At 30.2% G+C, this 20,140-nt stretch overlaps 1 long non-coding RNA gene across 1 annotated transcript; it reads left to right on the top strand.

Moving 5' to 3' along the window:
- Positions 1 to 2,940: 2,940 nt before the first annotated feature.
- LOC111613923 lies at positions 2,941 to 8,520 on the top strand. Its single transcript, XR_002754847.1, has 5 exons — positions 2,941 to 2,954; positions 4,624 to 4,635; positions 5,137 to 5,148; positions 8,163 to 8,208; positions 8,433 to 8,520. It is a non-coding gene; the product is annotated as an uncharacterized LOC111613923 (long non-coding RNA).
- The last annotated feature ends 11,620 nt before the right edge of the window (positions 8,521 to 20,140 follow it).

The raw sequence follows: 20,140 nt of genomic DNA on the forward strand, positions 1-20,140 counted from the left end.
TGGTAGAAGACCAAAGAAAATTGTTGCACATTTTAACAAATATTCTGCTAACTTGTTTTCCTGTTCTTCACTAAAGACCAATCTTACTTTTTTGTAGCCAACCACAGCGTTTTCTACTCCAGATTTCAACTTCTTTACAAATCTGTATAACGTCATATGACAAATATCTAATTCTCTGGCAACAGTTTTTATTTTTTTACCATCTTTAATAACTGCATCTGCAGCTCTTTGCATCAACTCCTGAGATACAGAACCTCGTGTTGTTTTTCGAATATAAGTCCGCATACTGTAAAAGGAAAAAAAAAATATTACTGTATTTTTACTGCATTGCCAGTACAGATGAACTGGGGCAAGTTGTTCCAAGGTCACAACATACCCCCAAAGAAGGGAACATCTAGCCCCAATAACACATGGGTTCAAAACAGCAACTACTAGATTAGGTTACGAGACATACACGGTTTTAGCGTTTATATCAAGATACCATATATATTTTTGAATAAAAATACCAAACAACTAATCGCTAATTATTTAAATTCGCCAGATATACCAAAAATATCAAACACGAAAATATTTACTTACGTGGATCAGCGACGTACAGGCTCCTTTTCCAATGTACTGGACGTTACTGGCCTAACTAAGATGGCTGCCGTCGATGCGCAGAAACATTCGATTTCATGACGTATTTACTAATTATTATTATTATTTTTCCTTATGAAGCTATTTCAATCGGAACAACTTACCACGGGAACTTTTAGCCCTGCTCTCCCCTACGTTTAAACTCAATTATAAAAACTTAGAATTGCAGTAAATTTACGTGTTTTTAAATTAAATTCTCATTTATTATTTTAACATACCATACAACGCATAATATAAAGTCAACTTCGAAATATTAACTTACATGTCATTATATTAATTTAGGCAGCTACTCGCTTAACTTCATTTGTATGTGAATTTAATAAATAGTTTTATTGAAAAGAATAATAACTTTTGTAAATGATAAGTCCGTTTGTCGAAATGTATTTGTCCTGATCAGAAATGAAAAACATAGAATATGTTTTCGTTAATTGTTATTAAATAGTATAATTGTTGTGAGTTACGTGTTTGTTTTCCATTGTTTTCGTGTTTACTCCTTCAAGTACTATACAAATTATTTTGCACACAGAAGTGTTGTTTATTGTTAAACATACGTTAAATTTCTATTGTTTTTAATCAACAGATTTGAACTAAAAAGGTCATGAAAGCATGAGCTTCAGTTAATACAAGTTTCTCTACACAATTAATGTAACACTTTTGTATTATTAATTAGTACAAATAACACGGAGAAAATGAGAATATCGAATGCTTACATGTTTGTTATTTAAATGATGCTTGGGAGATGACTGACTCCATCAAAAAACACATCATTGAAAACACTGTGAGAAATGTTAGTTTGGTTGTTGACCTGTTCATATATCTAACAATATTCTTTCAATTCTCATGAGCCCTTTATTTTCATTGTGGGTAGAAAAAATTAACGGTAGAATGACAAAAAAATAACTAAAATTAATTTGAAATAAAGTGACTGTTACACATATCAGATAATGTTCTTATGATTTTCATTAATAATTTGTAAACATTAAATTTTTGAATTGTTGAAATTATAAATACACGAAATTATTGAGAGTTTTTCAAACAAAATTTTCAGGTAATTATTTTTGTAATTTCTTCTATAATAGAAAAATTCCTAGATTTATTATTTACTTTTATCACGCGTAATAATGTATTATAAACTTAGATTAAATGAATTATTCAATGTATTGTCGAAAAATTATACATATGTTTTAACCATGATTTAATTCTTCGCTGGATGTCTTCGCGAAAAAAACATCAGTTTTAATGATATGTAAAGTGTTTGTAACTTTAGATTTCAGTAAGTTATTGCATTTATTTGTAAACATATAGTGTTGAAAGGATTTCTAAATGTCATACACATTTATGAAAGATCTATATAATAAAAGATTATAATGCACTATTTCATAATGAAAGATAACCTCATATTAATATTTTTAGGTAGCTCGAATGGAAAAGATTAATTAACATATCTGCAAACATGTATGATATTAATGTATATAAAGCATTAAATTATTTTTAAAACAAAACGTTGTCTTAAAGGTTAATTAATATGCATCTATGTCCTTAATTTAATCAAAATTATTCTTTTAATCACTATATCAGTGTATTTCTATTAATAGGACTTATCATACTGGTGTATAAGATTGCAGCCTCACAGTTACACTGATTAAAATTGTTTTATTTTCAATTACAGGTAATTGAAAATAAAACAATTTTAATGATTAACTGATTAAAATTGAAAATAAAACAATTTTAATCAGTGTAACTGTGAGGCTGCAATCTTATACACCAGTATGATAAGTCCTATTAATAGAAATACACTGATATAGTGATTAAAAGAATAATTTTGGTTGTCTTAAAGGGCTTACTAGTCGTAATGCTATAACTTATTACATAGACTATTGTTTTTACAGTTATTGCTTTATACACATACTCCTGCGTATTGTATTGTTTATGCTTTTTATTTTTGCCTTTACTTTGTTGATGCTAGAAAGATCTGTTTTTTCAACTTGGCCATCAATCTTCAGTCGAACTCATTCGTTGTTTCTTCTCACGACAATAATTTAAAAGCAATACGACATGCAGTTTATTTAATGCAATTTTATAATGAATACCAAGATTCATTCTAATATTACTTTTGTACTGAATGATAATCGTTAATCAGGTTTATATTTTTCGTTTAAGTTAAAATTTTATAATTTGAAGAACATAACGGACATTTTATAAATATACTAAGTTTAAATAAGATAAAGATTACTTGTATTAATATTGGATTTTTTATATTAACAATTCATCATAAAATATAAGTAACTATATTACTTTTATTCTAGGCATTCAGTGGGGTATGTGTAATTTATTTAAACATTTATATAAGCATTATTTATTTTTTAATTATAATACTAGGGCGTCGCGCGACTTCGTGGAATCGCGATAGAATTGAGGGTGAGCCGAAAAGAAAGAAGTGATCCCTGCGATTGTTAGGAGCAGAAGAGGCGATCTAAGAACACAGCAATCGACATCGATTGCTTTGTTTTTGTGTATCGTTTGCTTTACGTGCATATTTTTCGTAATGCACACACAATGCTCTTCCTTATCGAAATTCCATAGTACCTTCGTATGTCGAAGGCGAAATTTTGGACCGTATTTTTTTTACATTTGCACGGATTCTTCTTACATTTTTGGATTACTCGTTGCAATTACTAAAAATGGTAAAGTTTAAACTCGACGCGTTAAATTTTGACAACGATCCGAATTTCACAGGAAAATTCATGGTAGACAGGCTAGCGACCGAAAATCATCGTATAACGAAGTCGCGCGATTCCTGTGATAGTTTAGTCTCTTGCGCTCGAAAAACGATCTTACATCTCGAAGACAAAATATTTATTTCGCATTTTTATTTAATTTTCTGATTTCTTGTGGTAGTCAATGGAAAATGGCAAATAGTAATAAAAATAGATTGAACGGATTTTTGATAACAGAACTCTGTGCACTTCATAGAAGCGGCGTCGCTGATGTTTCACCTCAAAAATATAATATAAAATATAGGTTGAATAAACTACTAATGCACTTTTTGTTGTTGAGAAATGTTTATTAACTTTAATCTTGGCTTGGCTTTTATTATACAGAGATGTGAAGTCAAATAACTGAGAGATTCAGAAATATGAAAACATGTACATTTTTTAACGCACAGATGTTTATTAGAAATATCAATTACGTTTAACATCAAAGTACAATGTACAGTGCACCTACAATAATAATTTAAAATTTGCCTGTATTTCAAACAAAATAAAAAAAAATTGATAATTTGTAAAAAAATGTGCAAAATTCTTAAACCTTTTGGCTTGGCTTTTATTATACAGAGATGTGAAGTCAAATAACTGAGAGATTCAGAAATATGAAAACATGTACATTTTTTAACGCACAGATGTTTATTAGAAATATCAATTACGTTTAACATCAAAGTACAATGTACAGTGCACCTACAATAATAATTTAAAATTTGCCTGTATTTCAAACAAAATAAAAAAAAATTGATAATTTGTAAAAAAATGTGCAAAATTCTTAAACCTTTTTATTATAAACAAACGAAATTATGATAAAACTGGTTATTTCAAATAATTAAAATATTTTATATTTTAACAATTGATAAATATTCTGAAATTGATTTTACGATTCTGTTTCTAGGTGTTTTATTCAATTTGTTTTATAGAACCTATTAAATACAAGTTTAAAAGAAAAATGCATATATTTTACAGTTTTTTAATTTTATAAATATAATTATAATTACATTTTTTCATTAGATAATTACTTTTGTTTTCGTTCTTGCACATATTCACATATTTCATGAGGATTAATAAGCATATTTGAAGTTCAACGTTACTTGATAATATTTAAATTATATATAAATTAAAATGTGTTTTTAAAATTATTTATTAATTATATTAAACAAATTTACAATATAAATTTAATTTCGAAGATATAAACTAAAATATTGTTACATTGATTATATAGTTACTTAGTGGGGTAAGTTAATTTAATAGTAATAGTCTATTTTTTATGTGAGATTAATATTTATTTTTAAAAAGAAATAATTATAAAACAGTAAATACTAAATATGTTTGTAGGAATGTATTTGACTTGATAAAAAATGAAAAACTTAATATCTATTTTCGTTAATTGTCTTCAAACATTATAATTGTAATGAGTTACACGTTTGCTATTTATTGTTTTCGTATTTTTTCCTTTGCATACTCTTCAAAGTATTTTGCACTCAAAAGCGTGCTTTATATTATTATAAAACACGTTAAATGTTTTCTGTTTCTAATCAACAAATTTAGAATACGTCAGATACCACGCAAGAGCGTTAATACTAGTTTTTTTTCACACCATAAACAAATTATTTTTATCTTTATTGTGTTTTGTTAAAAATTTTTTTTAATTAAATGTTGATTATACTAGAAAAATGTACACTTTAAATTAAACTTTTAAAATATAAATTGATATATTATTATATTCAACATCTAGTTGTCGAACCGGGTAAGTTAATTTAATAATAAATGTTAATTTTTATATAAATTTAATTTTAATTGTATAAAAAATGACAATAAAACTGCAAACATAAAATAATTTTGTAAAAAATGTTATGGTTTTTAAGAGAAATGAAGAACTTATCATCTATATTCGTTATATGCTTTTAAGCAGTATAATTGTTGCGAGTTATGCGTTTGTTTTTCAGTGTTTTCGTGTTTACTCCTTGAAGTACTCTACAAAATATTTTGCAAAATATTATAAATGCTGTTTATTGTTAAACATATGTTAGATGTCTACCGTTTTTTATCAATAGATTTAAGCTAGAAAAGTTATAACAGCATGCGCTAGCATTAATAGGAGTTTCTCTACACCACTAATGTAATACTTTTATATTATTACTTAATACCAATAACACTTAAAAATGAATTTTCGAAAGTGTTTATGTGAAACAGATACTTGGTAGATAACTTCATAAAAATGGAAGTCATTAAATCACTTTGAATCTTTTTAAAATTTGGATGTGAAAAAGGCGATGGTGCACTATCTAGACATTATCCAATGTGCAGCATTGACTGTCGCAGCATTGCTCGTCGCAGCATTGCTCTCAAATTAAGTTATAGTAGAGCGTTTATTTTCTGCTCTTGAAATTATTAAATGATTTAAGAAAGTAAATTTCTTCTCCAAACTTCGTCTTGTTGAGTTGGTTTGCCGTATTTATCACGATTCGAATAGTTGATCCAGTTTGTTGAAAGCACACCTCCATACTCAAGATAGACAATATTTACAATTTATTTACAATATATATAGGTAGGCCTCCTCCTACAACGCAGTATATTTACAACGCGTTTTCGCTCTAACGCGGATGGAAAAATGCGGAAATTTTCTTACAACGCGGAACTTTTACGATATTCAGAAACGAATTATCTTTTTCATAACAGAAAATTCGCATCGGATCACGTGATACGAGCCGCATTTCGGTATACAGAGCTACATGTCCTTGAAAACAGCTGTTTGTCGAAGATGGCGTGTTATTCCCTTCAATGTTTCAGGGAAGACCAGTTTCTACACAGAGTGCATCAGTTGCCGTAAACTCTCAAATATATCAGTAAATTTTCGATCATTTATATTCTTTCAATAATTTGTGACCGCAAAAATAGTCCAAAATACAGTATAAACCTCTATTGGGTGTATGTTTTTAACATAGTGAAGGGAAGTTATTTTTTGCAATTTTTACTGTCCACAAAACTTATTGAAAAAATTTTAGCCATAACAATGTCGAATGAAAAAAAAGGACCGTCGTTAAAAAGAAAATTTATAACTTTTCAAACAAAGATAGAAATTTTGGAACGAATTAAAAATCAAGAGCGGATAGTTAACATTGGTAGGCGTTTTAATTTGAGTGAGTCGACTGTTCGATCGATTAAGCAATCCAGAGAAAATATTAGGAATTTGGTCGCATCCGGATCATCTGTTCTTGCGAGAAATGTTGCTCGTCCCAGAGCATAATGAAAAAAAAAATGGAACAAGCGCTAATATTATGGGTAGAAGATACGAACATGAAACTGTTGCCTTTAAATAAAACTGCACTTAAACACAAAGCCTTAAAAATATTTAATTATTTAAAACAAATGGGACAGTCGTCAGTTGATGAAATCAGCGTTAAATTCGTGGCTAGCAATGGCTGGTTAAAAAAATTCAAAAAACGCCATTCAAAAACCGATTTTTTTTAGAACCGAATCCCTGTTTTTGTATTAAGCTGGTGTCTCCTATAACGCGATTTCCCAATACGCGGTATTTTCAAGAAACGTATCTACCGCGTTGTAGGAGGCCTACGTGTGTGTATATATATTATATACATATATAATATACAAGTTGAAAAACACAGTAAATACAGGATACACAAAGCGTCATTCTCACGTACTAGATTGGTTTCCAGGAACTATTAAACTCTGGAGGACCTTAGTCATCCTGTGAAGTGACTCAACTGCACGGTTCATCCAGTCTCCGCACTTACTTATCCCTGAAATAGTTATCAGAGGAAAATGCTTTCTCTACACTTAACGGGCTTCCCAAGTGTTTAAGACTTTCGTGTTACCAGACTCTTGCCCTTCTATCCCCTCTCCCGTTCGCTCCGCAACTGAAAGATTTTTTGGACGGAATCGTCCGACCAATCAGAAACCTTCGTTGCGCGAACAGCTTTCACCCTAGTCCGATTTTTCCGATAAGAGTGCAGCTTACATTTACGTCTTCTGATATTCGACCCACTTGTTTATGGCCAGTAGTCCACCATCTGGCAAGTGGTCTATCGACAATCCAAATGTGCATCCAATTGACAAGGCTGGCGTTTCTTTTGTTTTTTTTTCTTTATTTAGGCTACAAGTCATCATTTTACATCTGGCATGTAGTCTCGCAAATTTATGAATCATCACAACCAAAATTTGCAAAAAATTCATATCATACGACTTTTTTCCCCATAAATGCCATAGTAGTTAGTTTGGGTACTAAGTTTTTCAGGAAATGTAATCCTCATATTCAGAACTGTGATTGGATTTCGATTGGACATTTGGTAAGCCAAATGCATTTGGCTTACCAAATGTCTGTGTAGAAATCGTGAAATAAAACTACAGATCGAATTTTTGATCAATAGCGTTTATCGAACGATCTTCCTTGGCTCCAGTGTTAAGATATTTTATTATTTTATTAACTTTTTGCTAATTATTTTGAATTCATAGTTTTGTCAATATGATATGTGATTAAGTTTGAAGTATTTTTAGTTTGAACAACTCGTCAGCGTTTAGACATAATTCTGATTAAGCATTTCTTTTCTTATTCACAATCAATTTCTATTTCTAAGAGTAGTGGTATACTTATAAAATGTTTATGCTTTATCCTTAATTACTTCGATATTTTTCTCATTGAAATTTCAATGAGTAAACCTTTATTAACAAATTATGAAGTATTTTGAATAAAAAAATATATTATATACGTAAAATAATCTTACGTTGAATTATATATTACAGCAACAACAACAACAACAACCTAAACAAGGAAGAAAATGAGACCATGGTAAGAAAACTTTCTTATAAAAAAAACTTATTTTTATGTACCGTGTTAATCGTTTCATGAAATTTTTATATGATAATTGATTACCGAATACAACATATTAAATTATTATAAATGTGAAATTACAGTATTTCATTAAACTTAATATGGAATTACATAATTTAATTAAAAGTATTTTATTTGTATACAGGTGTATAAATAACACATTTTTATTTCTGTTATTTTAGGTTTCCCGAAACAGAAGTAAAATCTGAATACAAATAAACTGTTTTCTTTTTCTTGATGTGAATTAAATAAAATGTATTTTCTTGCAAATTTATTTCGTCTTGTTTATTTATTCTACAAATTATAATATAGAATCTGAATTACACTAGAATTGTCTGATTCTGAAAATCTTAATAAAATATACCAACAGATCTCACGGATAAATTTTTCTTTATTATGCAAATTTGCGTATGCTCAATTTTTTAAATTAAATATTATCTGGATTGAAACTACTTTCAAAATTGTTTAAAATATAGTTTAAATAATTAAAAAATAATTTTATTTACTGACTACAATGAGATATCTGTACAATGGCAAATGATAAAGACATAAAACAAACGTTTTTTTAAAAGTATCTGTTATTGAAAATTCCAATATATAATGAAATTTTAAACGTTATACGCTCAGAATAAAACGAGATATGAATTTCTCTCATAATTCGTTTAAATTTTTTCTACTACCTTAAAACTCACTTTTATAGTTGACAACTGAGGTTGAGTTTTTGTCAGAAATAAGTAAAAAAAATCCCGAATTGAATTAATCAAACAGGAACACTACAAAGGTAGATTAGACAGGCTTCGTTTATTATGAAGATTATGCATTTTGCATTCTATGTTCCTCACCAGTTCCTTTTATTGTTTATCAATCTAGTTGAAAATATAAGTTTTAGGTTTCTAATTTAAACATACGTATAATTGCAATGAACATAACATTACATGAACGTTAGAAAATAGATGTGATACATTTAAACGGGTGACAATTGAATTGTTAGATATTTCCGATATCTGAGTAAAAAGGGAAATAAGAGAACGTATGAAAATATTTAATGAACGTCAATTGTTAAATGAAATGAATAGATATAGATAAAAGAATGTTTGAAGATGACAAAAAGAATTAAAATTCTTTTAAAACTATATAAAATTTAAAAAAAAAATGTATGTAAGCTAAAAAATCGGAATAAAATATACTATTAAATGATGAAAATGAAAAAGAAACTCTTACTGAATAATACAAAACTAGAATGTTAGCTGCACACTATAAATAAATATATAAACCACGCGTTTAAAAAGAAGTTAAATAAGAAAAATATGAAACTAACAATTAATTATTGTTTACATTGTCACAATGACGATCTGCAGTTTTTCGTCACAATGCTTTCAATTTTAATAGTTACTTGCCTCTGTACATCACGCATTTTCTGTTAACGAGTTCGTATACACTTAATGGAAGTTTCCTGCTTTCCATATCTAATCTTTACTTTCATCTATCTATTATAACTCCGTTCTAGAGATTAAGGAGAAACAGACAGAGAAACAGACGTCAATTAAAATTTATGTCAGTTATTTTTCAAAATTTCAATAATTTAGTTTTTCTTCGAATGAACAAATCAAAATTTTTATTAAGGTCCTTTTTTCGGAAAAAATTATCAAATACAAGTACACTCACTGCTATAGCACTAACCGATATATATATTTGTGAATAGTAAAAGGATTTAAAGATTTTTACGGTCAAAGGGTTTTCTTCCGTGAATTTAATGTTCGAGAATATAAATTTATGTAGTTTTTCTAATTCACAAACATCACTTTAAAATATAAAACTTCGAAATTTTGTGACGTGTAAAAAATATCAAAATCCAAACAAAAATATCTGACATGTAAAAAAATCTCTCTGATAACAAAAAAAATTAATTATAAAATTTGAGCTTTTTAGACCAATCAGTATTTTTTCTGGGAACGTTAGCAATGCTGAATGATAATTGAAAGAATAAAAATTACAGCGTTTTCGGTAATGTCTGTAATTTTCGATAGCTTATGAAAGAAAGCAAATATGTAATCCCTGTGTGCTAGGTTAAGAAGACATGTTTTGTACTAGACGGCGCTAGTTGGCTAGTGTCACATGCTTTGGTCAAAGGTCATCTTCTTTGTTCTAGTTTGCTACGTCCCTGTGTAGCACGTGTCTCCCCTCTCTTTGTGCATGTAGTCGTGTTACATATAACTGTGTATTTCCGTACATCGTAAGATATACGTTTACTTGCTTCATCTTCTGACAGGTTATGGGCCCAGGACTGCTTACAAGGAAAGAATATTTAATATAAGAAGTAAGTAAACGGATCTATTATCTAATTCGATATGGCGGGTCCTAGTGGATTTTCAAATATTGAGAAGTTGAACGAGGACAATTACGAACTTTGGAAAATACAGATGAGAAGCGTTCTCGTATATAATGACCTGTGGAAATACGTTGACGGTACTGAAATAAAACCAGAAAGAAATCCAGAGGAATGGATCAAGCAAGACGCAAAGGCATTGGCGCTGATAAATCTAAGCCTTTGTCTTGGGCAGTTGAACCACGTGAGAAACGCCGAAACGTCTAAAGAAGCGTGGGACGGACTTAAGGCAATATTCCAGTCACGGGGTCCTGTTAGAAAGGCAACGTTGTACAAACAGTTACTACGAATGGAAAAAGGACAGAATGTGACGATTACGCAGTACGTAAACGAGTTTACGAGTAAAGCTGATCAACTGAAGGAAGCTGGAATAGAAATCCCAGAAGAATTACTATCGATTATGCTTCTCGGATCACTGCCAGATGAATATGAAAATTTTAGCGTAGCCATCGAGTCACGTGATGACATACCGTCGCTCGAAAACCTCAAAGCGAAATTAAAGGAGGAGGAAGCAAGACAGAGGGAGCGTGTTACGAAGCTAACTGAGAACGAGAGAAGTGACGCATTGCTTTCAAAGGGAAAGTCCGACCGTGTAAAGCAGTCACGAACGAACTCGAGGGAAAATAATACAAGATTTAGAAGCCAAAGATTCGACGGAAGATGCTACAGCTGCGGTAAAACTGGACATATCAGTAAAAATTGTAGATCGAAAACAAAACACACAGATGTGAAAGTTACTAGTGGTGCTCTTACTACAATCGCATGCAACGTGGAATTCACAAACGGATCGAAAAAGTGGTATTTAGACAGTGGTGCGACAAGACATATGTGTAACGACCAATACAAATTCTTAACTCTAGATCAAATTAAACAGTCTAAAGTTTATACTGCCACAGAGAATTATGTGCAAGCAGTTGGTATAGGTGATGTGAATCTCAGCTTGAAAATAAATCAACGAGCAATAAGTTCCGTAAAACTACAAAACGTATTATATGTACCGGAATTGCGCCACAACCTTTTATCGGTAGCAAGTGTCACTGACAAAGGATACATTGTTGTATTTAAGGAAAATTATGCAATCATCAAACGTAAAGATGGTACTACGATGTTAACAGCTACGAAACGTGATAATCTATATGTTGTCAATGAATTGGAAGACCAAACGATGTTATCGGCAGAAACTGCTGACGAAAACCTATTAAAGTGGCACCAAAGATATGGGCACATAAACATTAACGACCTAAGAAAAATGAAAATGGAACAACTAGTCGAAGGTATGGACCTTTCAACGAAAGCAAGAGAATTAAACTGTGAAATATGCCTTAGATCTAAAATACATGTTCAACCATTTAAGAAGTCGCATCATCGAGAGAAAGAGATTTTGGGTTTAGTGCATTCCGATATATGTGGCCCGATGAAAACCGTCTCATTAGGAGGTGCAAGATACTTTGCAACGTTTATTGATGACTGTACACGCTATATGGAAACTGTAATGCTAAAAAGTCGCTCAGACATTTTCAAAGCGTTTAAATCTTATAAGCAAAGAGTCGAAAAACAAACAGGTCATCGAATCAAAAAGCTACGTACGGATAACGGTAGAGAATATTTATCGAACGAATTTAACAACTTTCTCGAAGAAGAAGGAATCGTACGACAACTAAGTGTCCAATACACCCCACAACAAAATGGTGTAGCGGAACGTGCAAATCGAACACTTGTCGAAATGGCAAGGTGTATAATGTTGCAAGCAAGTCTACCTCAGTCACTATGGGCAGAAGCAATTAATACTGCCACATTTCTACGAAATAGAAGTGCAACAAAAGCCCTCGATGGAAAAACACCGAATGAGCTATGGTTCAAGCGTAAACCTTATGTTGGTTTCTTTAAAATTATCGGAAGTAAATCTATAGTGCTGGACAAGACTCGAAAACGAGGAAAATTTTATCCGAAAGGTGATGAGTACGTGTTGGTGGGATACTCGAATGAGTCAAAAGCGTATCGACTCTGGAAACCAGGCACTAAGACTGTCATCATAGCACGTGACGTGAGATTTGTTGAAACAATCCACACAAGTAACACTTTTCTGAAGAGTATCTCCACTGAGCCAGATTTTGCTGATGAAACACCAAAAGACATGTATATAATGCCGCTAAGTCAGACGACAGAGATGAACAATGAGGACGATACAAAACTAGATGAAGAGTCCGATAATGAATCTAATGTGGACGAATATCCAGAAGAAGAACGACGAGAAATTCTAGAGGAAAGTCGCATGGGCCAACGAAAACGAGGTCGTCCAAAAATTCAGAGAACTGGAGAACGCGGAAGACCGAGAAAAGTTTATCAAGTTGTTAAAGACAAAATTCCAGACCCTGAACACGTATCTGAAGTGTTAAATCGAGACGATAGAGAGGCATGACCAACCGCCATGAAAAAGGGATATGAGTAACGAAATCGCTAACAGGAACTAAATTTGATAAATTCGTAAAAATGTTAAGATTAAATTAAAGTAGTTTATCTTTGTTATGTATGTAGCACACAGTGATAGAGGGAGTGAAAGAAAGCAAATATGTAATCCCTGTGTGCTAGGTTAAGAAGACATGTTTTGTACTAGACGGCGCTAGTTGGCTAGTGTCACATGCTTTGGTCAAAGGTCATCTTCTTTGTTCTAGTTTGCTACGTCCCTGTGTAGCACGTGTCTCCCCTCTCTTTGTGCATGTAGTCGTGTTACATATAACTGTGTATTTCCGTACATCGTAAGATATACGTTTACTTGCTTCATCTTCTGACAGCTTATATTTTGTAAACCTCTTCATAGAAACAGTAAAATATTTTCCACTACTAATGGCCATTATGTTTATGTAATATGGAAACATTTCAGGAAAACGGGGAAAACGAATCAACCATGAAAATCAACAACTCTCATTAATGTCTAAATAGTCAGTCAGTGACGTTTCGCTTGATAGGTAATCACTAAGTAATTCGCTATATCAAAAAACATCACAAATAATTTTGAGATGTTTTTTTTTAAATTCTGCATATCTAAAAAGCAGTTATATTCATTATTATATTAAATATAACGTAGAAAAAATGAAAATAATTTATTTATCTTGATGTAGTGTATATTTACTCAAAAATCTATTGATATTATCAAAAACTTGACATTACAAACTAAAAATGCAAAATGTCTGAAAATTCTTAAATGCGAGAGTGCAGATTTTATTATCGACTATAAACTTTTATATTAATTAAAAAATTAACGTTTAAATTTCATATTAACGTAAGAAAATTATATATATGAAAAAAAAGAAAAAAAAATGTTGTTTTCAACAATTAATAAAAGACAGAAGAATATGATTGTGTTCTCCACCGGATTCACTTCCTTCAAAAAACGAGACATCTTTCGGATGTGTCATCCGGAACTTTCACCAAAATCTATCTATTGACTTGTAACATTTTTTAAAAAAACAATAGAAAAAACGAAACCCCCCAATAAAAAATGAAGGGCGAATGACAAATGTCGTGGTCGCTAGAAGTTCGGCTTGTCGAGTTGCCCGTCATACAAATATCTCCTGGATTCTTTTCCATCTTGAGTAAACACCTTGAATAAGTTAACTCATTTTAAGTGACTCCTTCAGAAAAAGAACTCTTTTAAAATAATTTAGTGAAGAAGAGAACATCTGCAAAAATGGTATCTTTTCCATCTAACTGTCAGCTTCATTAATCTGACATTGTAAGGTATCTATACAATTTATCTAGATGTAAGCTCTCTCTCTTAACGTAGAACGCGTATTTTTTAAATCGTACACGTAACCTTTACTTTAAATATTAATCTTTGTATAATTAGCTAAATAAACGGATAATTGTTATTGTTTAATTTGTAATTGGTGCACTTCCTTAAATGCGTTTTCTCTCGTGTCGCCTCCATCCGGATCCGTCCGCCTGCTATACGTAACTGCTTGCTAAAGAAGGAGATTGCTATCGCGATCTATGGCAATTCTGACATACTGGTGTCATTCTGACTCAGCATTGTGACATTGTGCCGACCCTCAGGTCACATAAATATCTACTATTAAATATAAAAGTATAATTTATGCACGTTGAACAATAAAGAAAATTGTTGAAATCAGTGTATTTCATTAATTCATAGTATAATATCGAAGAAAAACGAAACTAAACACTTTTAGAAGTGCACAACTTCAGCACACAATCAAACCATCCATTATTCATTCTGAATACCCTAAAATTTTCTGAAATAAATTAAAAACCTTTATAAGTGTTACATTTGTATTTTTGATACGTACGATAATTCGGATATTGAAATATATGTAATTAGGAAATAAGGTTATTCGTTTACATAATTATTGTACGTTTCGTAATGTGCTTTTCAATTTGATATCGTTTGTAATGGGAATTTATATATAATAAAGTTCGTGAATGTTCACAAAAACTTTAAGCTGTTTTTCAATTTTCTTTTACGTTAATATGTACGAAAATTAAGTAACTGATTCTCGTGTTTTCTTTGTATTTTGAAACGAATATATAAAAGACAAATCATTTATTGTGACGATGTCACAATAAATGATTTGTCTTTTATGATATAAATGATGATGATATGATGATGATAATGACGATGATAATATAATGAAGATAATAATGATGATATAAATGACATCGTCAGAATAAACGATTTATGAAAACATGCACTTTGGTATTGTGACGATGTCACAATACCAAAGTGCATGTTTTTGTTATGTGCTCTTAAATTTAATATTGTCTTGCTCCCGTACATGATACCTTTTTTGTTAACAATAGGGTCATTTCTCTGACTCTTTCCAAGAGAAAATGTTTGAAATATTATAATGCGACTTCTGATTCTGACTAAAAGTTTATATATGGTTAATCAGGCCTCTGGTCACCGGTTTTAATATCTGAATTTATCTTTTATCTATTCAAGTACATTCTCGAAATTAAGAGAGACACAATTGGTAATATATTTGTCCGCAATTTTTAAAAATTTCAACTTAATTAAAGTTCCAATATATAACATATGGTGTAGTACAGTTTAGAAAACGAAAAATATTAATCATGAATTTTTTATTATTTAATACACTTTTTCAGATATATTTTGCAAACTATATAGACCTATAGAATTACCGTTTTAAATGTGAAAAGTCCTTTTTTATTACTAACTTTGGAGTGAAAATTAACAATTTTTTTGTGGAAAAACCAGTTAAAACGGTGATGTAGAATATATATATATACCTTAAAATATAATAAATTGATTAATTAAAGCTACTTAAGGGGTTACATATAAGTGTTCATAATCATAGTAGAATGATGTGTAATCCATATATAAGTTTTAAGATAGCTAAATTTAGAAAAATATAAAATTTATTTATAAACGATTCAAATTTCAAATTACTTAATTAATACATCAAACAGTTGCATTATGGACACATATGATAATACGTTCTCATAAAAAATGAAATTATAATAACTACCATAACAATGCATAATGAATGTTATGAGCTTAGTGAATAATAATAACTGTAATACCTACATTTATTTCACATACATTTATACATACATAAACAATAAATATCTATAAAGTAAGCGATAACATTAAATAAATAATGAGTGAAAATGAATTTAATTTTGTAAAATTTCAAAATTTAAATTCAGCTGATTTCGGATTTGCGGTAAAATGACATAAAACGTATTTTTGCACGGAATATCTCGGAAAAATATCGTAATCGTGTTAAATTTGACAGAGTAATATTTTTTTTTCAAATATTAACGATGTAAGCAACACCTAATATTTAAAAATAAAAAAGGGAAAATTTTGTTGATAAGTGTTTCAGATCTATTTTGTTTAATGTTTGAGATTAAAGTAAAAATTTAAAAAATTATATCAGCGTTTTAATTTTTGTACACTGGTCATTGATTCTATGAAATTTTGGTAATTGAAATACAGCAGTTGGAAATATAATAGAAGTCGAATGTATTATTGCCAGTGCAGTCAGATTTAATGAAAATATTATTGTTGTTGTCCTTTATAACTTCTGATAAATTTTTTTTTTTCAAAATGACCTGTTTTGCATACGAAATTCCAACACAAAATCTCAACGTAATGCTAATTGTTTCAGTGTTTCTTAAATAAAAATAACTAATTAATGTGTTGCGTAACTTACCACACGAAGCCGTTATGCAACTCATTGCTAAATTTTCTTAGTCTAATTTGTAATACAGTCGACCCTCCTATAGCACTGTTCATAATTCCGTTTTATATGAATTTCATGTTGTACGGGTCACTTAAATTTTACAAATACGTGTGCCGGGCTGCGAACGGCTCATGTATTTGTAAAATCTAAGTGACTCGTAAATTCCTTCTTAGTGTACATTCTCTCGACGTGCCCTATTAAAACGCAATCAAAAACACAAAAACCGCATTTAAAATAGTATAATAGAAGCAGAGTTTATCATCGTAAGCTTTAATATTGTCTATCTCCATCCCAGTGGGGGGGAATTTCGACACGTATATTATATAAAAACACGTGCGTATTCGAATGCAGCGTTGTGTGAAAATTTCAAAGGAATCGGTAGGAACAAACGAACATTACAATTTTATTTATATAGATAGATAGAAGATGACCTGCTTTAGTTTATCCTCACAGAAAAGCATGATGCCTCACAGAAAAACAAACTTAGGTCGTCCTACTCGCTGAGTGAGCGCCATCTGTTAAACATAAAAAGCCTTAATCCTAGATGATATCTTTTAATTTATATGAATGTCTAACGAAATAATATACAGCCTATGTCCACCCTGAAGTTCCATTATAAACATTGGTGAAGGAATTTTTGAAATCAGATGAGCAGTTTCGGAGATTACCTCCTACGTCCAAAGTCACAAACTTCACCTCTTTATATTATTAGTATATATTTTACTTTTCCACAAAAACTACACATCGCACATGAATGGTGTTTGTATGTGGTGGTAGCCCCAAGTCTCCATTCGTGCACTATGATGGTTGCGTCTCGATAGCTATTAGGGTGCGGGAGATATGAAGCTCAAAGTGGTTGAAAGTGGCTTTTTATTTCGAATGTTTTGTTCGAATTTGTTCGAATTAAATTCGAACATAAAATTCGAATATTGGTTCGATTATAGAACGATTGTAAACGTTCCAAAAACGTTGAAAATAGTTCGTTTGACTTGACGTGAACAGGAGAATTTCAGAAATAAAATCGGGACCAGGTCTCTAGTCTGGAAACAGAGGATCTAATTTTTCCATTATGTAAAAACGGGTAAGATTGGCTATAATGTAATTATCTTAATCTTCACTATCGTTACTTTTTAAAAACCCAGCGAAGCGGGTCCTTGCAACTAGATTTCAGATTACTTAGAAAAACAGTCTTTTATATATAAAAAAAACTATATTACATACAAATGTACGAACAAATAAAAACCTAGCGAAGCCGGTCTTTGCAGCTAGTTAGTATATATTACCATTTACAGTTTTTGTTATGAAACTAATTCCTGTCCTTAAAATCAAGCATTTGCCATTTAATAATGGTTAAAAATATAAATTTTTTATAATAATATATGATAACAAATGGCAATATTTTTTCATTGATTATAATAAGTGCAATATTTTATTATTATTTTTTAAAATTATTATTCGAAATGACATTAATGTTGTGCCTGTTTGTTTCTATAATTGATGTTTACAAAAATTTTTTATATTTTTTTCACAAATAATTCGTCTTTCAATATTTTTTGACCAAAATCTGTCTTAGAATAATATTACCTAAAGTACGTTTCAATCCATTTAACTCATATCGATTAATTTTAATATTTGCAGAACAAAGTAAACGGAGTAAATTCAGATTACAGATGAACAAACAAATACAGTCATGGGGCAAATTCATATGCAGTTTCACCTAAAGTCTTTTTATAAATAATAGTACATATTAATTGACTAATTAATAATTTTATATTGTAAAACTAAGGTTTTTAGGGTTAAATAAAAAGGTTTTTTTTTGTTAAAGTCGTTCTATAAAATCATGCCTAAATATTACGTATGATAGGGAAGGGGAGGAGGGATCAAAGAAAATATTACGGTTTATTACAAGAAACCGTAATATTTTCTTCGGTGGGGGTCTAAAATGGCCGAAATCGCCCTTACGTAATTTGTGGACTGCCCCTTTGCCCTGTATGTCACAGAGCCTTCAAATAAAAAAAAATACGATTATCCCATTGAAAGTACCAATACTATGAGGTCAATTTGACCTTAAGCTGATATAAACAACTAAAAAGTAAGCGGAAAAACTTTGAAACTATCGAATGTCTGTCACATACTTAAAAATAGCTTACGAGAAAATACGCGATAGCCTACGCAACTAATCGTGATAGTTTCCAAAAAACATAGTCCAAACAAGGCTGAGGTTAAATTGACCCGAAAAATGCCTGAGCAGGTTGAAATATAAATTTAATTGTATAAAACTTTGAAAAATTTAAAATCCAAGTAAATTTTTACATACAGTTACCATTAAATAAATTTAAAATAAAAGAAATTTTATTACAGTGCAATTTATCGTCTCGACACTTTGTAGTGTTATTATTACAGTACAACAATTATCAGACGATTATCGAGACAAACGTAATTTAATTCCATGAAACAATTACGACGAAGTATATATCGAATCAATTGTTTAATAAATTGCATCTCTGCTCTAAATAGAAGCTTATTTATCGATTTTTAGAGTAATTCTCTGTTGTAGTCATTGTGATTATAAAACTTAAAACTTATAAAATTTCAATTTTATAATGTAGTAAAACTTTCCGATCTTTGGCTAATAGCTTTTCCATTTAGGAAATGCAATCGAAAATACAATTTATGAAAACATAAATATACAATATTAGATTAAAATAATGCTGTATATCTGATATATTTATCAGTCTCTTTATACGTATATACTTGATACATGGTTGAATTAATATTTTAATAAATTTATTTTCCTTATATTGTTTTGAGAGTATGAACTTGTAATTTTCGATGTTATATTTTTACCAGTATTTTTCCATTTCTCAATGAAACCGGAAGAATTATGTGGTAAATGACTAAGGGAAAGTAAACGGACAATAAGTGGAATGTGCAAAGAATCAGATCCATCGGACAAGAGATAGTTAAAGAAATAAAAAGCATGAAAATTAACTTTGAGATCTTAAGAGAAACGAAAAGGAAAGGGTCGAAAATGAAAAAAATGGAAGACTATGTGCATATTTACTAATAGTTCCAAAAGAAAAAAAAGCAAAATGTAATGTATCCATGATGATAAAAAAGAATTTTCTGAGAAATGTTACCAAATTTGAATCAACAGATGAAAAAATAATGAAAGTTAACATAAATACTTTCGAAAGACGAAGTACTATCATTTAATTTATGCGCCAAATAAAGATGAAACTCTTGAAAGTAACGATTTGTTTTACAAAAAAATTTAAGT

This window comes from Centruroides sculpturatus, unplaced genomic scaffold (assembly GCF_000671375.1).
Source record: "Centruroides sculpturatus isolate CEXI.00-Female unplaced genomic scaffold, Cexi_2.0 scaffold1627, whole genome shotgun sequence".
Lineage (NCBI taxonomy): Eukaryota > Metazoa > Arthropoda > Arachnida > Scorpiones > Buthidae > Centruroides > Centruroides sculpturatus.